The sequence below is a fragment of the Lepus europaeus genome, chromosome 5, assembly GCF_033115175.1.
Source record: "Lepus europaeus isolate LE1 chromosome 5, mLepTim1.pri, whole genome shotgun sequence".
Classification (NCBI taxonomy): domain Eukaryota; kingdom Metazoa; phylum Chordata; class Mammalia; order Lagomorpha; family Leporidae; genus Lepus; species Lepus europaeus.
In genome coordinates, this window is record NC_084831.1 from 59,640,846 (window position 1) to 59,645,732 (window position 4,887).

At 46.7% G+C, this 4,887-nt stretch overlaps 1 pseudogene; it reads right to left on the reverse strand.

Moving 5' to 3' along the window:
* Nucleotides 1–216: 216 nt before the first annotated feature.
* On the reverse strand, nt 217–4,625 carry LOC133759856 (ATP-dependent RNA helicase SUPV3L1, mitochondrial-like; annotated as a pseudogene).
* Between the last annotated feature and the right edge of the window lie 262 nt (nt 4,626–4,887).

The window sequence follows — 4,887 nt, forward strand, 5'->3', positions numbered from 1 at the left end:
GTGTAATTTGCTTTTTGTTAAGCATTGTATCTCATTTTTAAAAATAGTTTGTTCTCTAAATGTATTTCTCTTTAAAGCTATTTGATTGTGAACTATATTATTATTCACTTAGTTTAGGTGAAATCTTATTAATAGAGGAATAACTTTTTTTCTCAATGATTGCTTATATCCATGATTGAATGAATTGTTTATTGATAGAATGAGACAGCACAGCATCCATCCTATTCCTCTTTCTTATTTTTTACAGACACAGACCTTGAGAAAATGTGTTCACATAAATAAGCAGGAAGGAGTGGATTTAATAGCATTGTTACTCAAGTCTATACTGTTTCAGAGATATAAGAAAAATTCACACAGTTGTTAGTATTTTTAATGATCTACCAACTGACAATTCAATTAGGACGTTGTTCAATTCTGTTGAAAGCCAAAAATTAGAAACCGCATGACTTGCCAGAGATTTCTTCCCCAGTTATTAGAATCCAGTGAAAACAGATATCTGGACTGCTCCCTTGGAGTGGTGCAGCAGGGTGACTGTGGTCAGCAGAGAGCTGCACTTTCCTTTGTAAGGTGGAAGAGTGGGCACAGTGAGAGGACAGGAGAGGGAGGACCAAGATGAGCAGTCCTCAGCCACGTTAATTTTGGGAACATACTGGCTGTACTTGAGGATCTGAAATGGAGTCTTCCGAATTCTCCTCCCAGGTGTATACTTTGAGCATCTCTCAAATAGAGTAGCAACTCAAAGGTACCATCATTTGTTCACTTGGCAATAAAGCACTTTCTTTTCTCAGAACACCTATTAATATCTGGAAGAATCAGTGTTCTTGGAATACTCCCTGGGAAAATGTACCATAGAGGTTCATCTAATAAATCTTAATTGGCTCCCCAATTAGGTAATACAATCTAAAACTGAGCTAGAGGTTGTTGCGATTGTAGAACAGACATGATGATGATGATGACGGCGATGAGGAGGATGCTGGTGATGATGGCAGCTATTGTTATTGACTGTGCTTGTTTCACGTAGCAGAGACACCCATCAACACTGGTGAACACCAGTCAAGAGGTTCATGTCTCACACAAGAGATTACTGGGCAGGTAGCCTGAGACTGAGAGAGTGGTTCAACGATGTTAGCAAGGACCCAGCACTTTCTATCCTGTTTCTGTTTATCCTGTGAGCCTTATGCTTGTTGCCTCATGACTACAAGATGGCTACCCCACCCCTAGCTTCACAGTTGGCTTCTAAGCATATCTTGTTGGCCATAACTGGGTTTGGTGGCCAGCACTGGCTGAGGGGAGCTGCGAGTTTGAGTACCTCCTGTTTCACCCCTTCCAGGGGAGGAAAGAAAAGAAGGTATTTGAGAATAGGTTCTGAGTGGACCAATTTACAGGCTTTGTCACATCGTCCTATTCTGGGTGAGGCATTTTACATATATCACTCCTAATACAACAATCCCAAGAGACAGGCTGATTATCCCCACCTTCCAAACAAGGAAACTAAATATCACTGAGGTTAAAGTGACCTTCCCAGAAGCCAGTAACAAACTTGGGATGGAACTAGGATTGGAACCAGTTCTTCTGACACCAAAGTCCATGCTTCTCACCTCGGCCTCTCTGTAGCCTGCTGGCTTTTTGTTCATTTTATCTCCTTGACAGCCCTCAACCTAAACAGTTCTGCTGGAACATGGAACTTCCAAATCCTGTACCAAGGGCACAGGAGTTGGATGAAGATAAGACAACAAGTAAGCAAGACTCACTCTGCCCATCCTGGCTCCTTCCCCAAATCTCTCTCTTTTTTGTTTAAGATTTAATACAGATTTTATTTGCAAATTTAAAAAATAAACACAAAACCACTCAGAATCAAGTTCCTTCTTTCATCGTGTCCCTTTTGTGTTAAGTCCCACACTCGACTTTCTCTCTGCCAGCCTCAGTTCGTTGTGTCAACCTTGCCTTCTCCAGCTGCCTCAGCATATCTGGAATGAGGAGCCCTTGCTGCACCAGTCTGGAGGTCAAGGGCACCCCCTACTGCACTAGGGCTGGAGGGCTCAGCAGCTTTACTCCCCACAGCTTTGGTGCCACGAGTCCTTCAAGGTTCCTGATAAACATGACTGGCTTCCTGGAGACAAGGTCTCCAACTTCAACAGCTTTGGGGCTGGCACTGTGGTGTAATGGGTAAAGCCCCAACCTGCAGTGCCAGCATCCCATATGGGCACTGGTTTGAGTCTCGGCTGCTCTACTTCTAAAACAGCTCTAATACATCTTCAGCAGTAGAAAATGGCCCAAGGCCCTAGGCCTCTGCACTCATGTGGGAGACCTGGAAGAAGCTCCTGGCTTCAGATCAGCTTAGCTCTTGCTGTTGCGGCCATTTGGGGAATGAACCAGTTGATGGAAGACCTCTCTCTATATATGCCTCTGCATGTGTAACTCCACCTTTCAAATAAATAAATGAATTTTTTAAAAAAGGAAAATTCAACAGTTCTTGCATCTCAGAAATTTTAATCAGCTTGGTGATGTTGTTTTCCCCTTGTTGGGTAATGCCATCTAGTCCTTGCTGGAGGTTGCAGACCAGGCCGCCATCCGGAAACATGTCCATGAATCGGTAGCTCAGCCACAGGTAAAGAGCCAAGACGTCGTGGATAGCTTCAAGATCCACGAGTCCTTTAATTTTCTTATGCAGACATGAAGGCCATTTGCTGGCTCAGCATAACCAAGCGAGGGTCAGAGGTTCATTCCTGCTCCGCTGCCTGGCAAGTCGTAACAGAGACGAGCAGACAGGAGGCTGCTTCTTGTTGATAGGGGCCGTGCAGAAAACATACCTCGCTCGTACACTTACTGGAATACGCTGGAGCAACTCTGCAGAAAACTTAAAACCATCCGCATTGCAGACAAAACACTGCCCAGCAACTCGTGAAAGTCAACAAAAGCATCAATGAGATTAGAAAGCGCCGTGTCAGGGAGACGGCAGGTGAATGCCTCCGTCTGCCCTGCTGTTGGGTGGAGACTGGCCGCCTTGACAGACTCCACGGGCCTCTCCAAATGTCCTTTAATGAACTGAGGTCTCCCCGGTTCATTGTTGTAACCTTTCCTTCTTTAACTTGAGAGCTGAATCTACCAGCTCTCCCGGCAATCTGCAGGGCCAGCGAGGGAGGGGGTGATTGGATCTATTCCTTTCTCACTCTTTTAGGAGGGAGTAAAAAATAATTCTTGTGCTCAAGTTGAGTCCCAGGCCAGCTGCAGCTGTAGCAACCACGATTTTGCATCAGTCATTTGGATCAGCAGTTTTTTTGCTTGAACAAGTTTAGTCCCAGGTGAGAGACTGCCATATATAACAGCTAATTCCAGTCCCCGAATTTCAATCTGCCAGCTCACAGAATAAATATCAGTCTTGCTAAAACAGAGAATGTAGTCGCTGGGCTGAAGATTATCCAGCACAGAAATGGGTATCAGTCTCTTATAGTTTCGAACCTCCACTTCCTCCCCAGTTGAGTTCATAGCTCAGTGACCAGGTCAATGGCAGCAGTCTCTCCACACATATGGACTTCATCAGCACAGAGTCCTAGCGTGCTCTGGTCCAGGCCCATCTCTGGCTGTATCTCTAATCGTTTGAATTTCATCAATTCCTGTCACTTCATGAGGAGTTGTAACACTGCACATCTCAACAGCTCAAGCACCACGGGCAGCCTGTTTCCCATCGAGCCCAACTGCCACGCACTCTTCACCTGTTACCAAGTCACACGGCACACCAGCAGTATTTCTCTTTGCAAAGATCTCACATGCCAGTAACTTTAAGGGGCCACCATACACCCCAGATTTTGCAGACAGGTATCTTTGGTTGGCATGATAAGTCCTCCCACTGTTGGTGGGGCCTGAATGGAATACTATCTCCTGCAGGATGGCTATGGCCTCTGAGTACCAGTCAGGTACTTACCAGAGAGAAATTAAAGTGCTTATCTGGAAGAGATCTTTTGTTCTGTCCCCTGGGGAGCATCCCCCAGCACGCCACTGCTACGTAGACAAAGTCAGCAGAGCTCTTCGCCCGTGTCACAATGGCAGGGTCTCTCCAGGCTCAGAGCTTCATGATACAGAGATCACAGAGCAGACAGCATGAGGACTGGGAACTAGCACTGGAGGCAATCAGGACACCTGGGCTCCTGGCTGGCACTGATATTTGTTAGTGTTAGTTAAATTCCTTTCTAGTCCCGGTCAGGGTGCTGGATTCTGTCCCGGTTGCTCCTCTTCCAGGCCAGCTCTCTGCTGTGGCCCGGGAGTGCAGTGGAGGATGGCCCAGGTCCTTGGGCCCTGCACCCGCATGGGAGACCAGGAGAAGCGCCTGGCTCCTGGCTTTGGATCAGCGTGCCGGCCACTGGCCGCAGCAGTCACTGGGGGGTGAACCAGCAGAAAAGGAAGACCTTTCTCTCTCTCTCTCTCTCTCACTGTCCACTCTGCCTGCCAAAAAAAGAAATTCCTTGGTAGAAAAAGGCCATTTTAATTGGCACATGGTGTGTGTAGTGCATACAGAAGTCGTAGTGACAATGGCTGCCAATGACTGTGTGCTTAGCACGTGGGACAGTGGAAGTAGCAGAGGGCACCTTGTGAGGCAGTCCTGGCTCTGCTACACTCCCTGAATAAGTCATTTTCCGTGTCGCGACCTCATTCTCACTCTGGGAAAAGTAGGGTTGAACAAGTTCAAGACTTTGGGGCTTTATAGCTTGGCTTTTTATAGCTATAAAATTCTGAGTTTATGAGCTAGGACACTCAGCCATCATCACTTGTCCCAAAGTGGGTTGAGCGTCCGTCTCTTTTGCCCTCTGACGTGCTCATCGGGGTGCACTCAGTGTGTTGACGGCGACCTCACCAGCCCTTACATCAGCCCACTTCCCCTGTGGAAAGAAA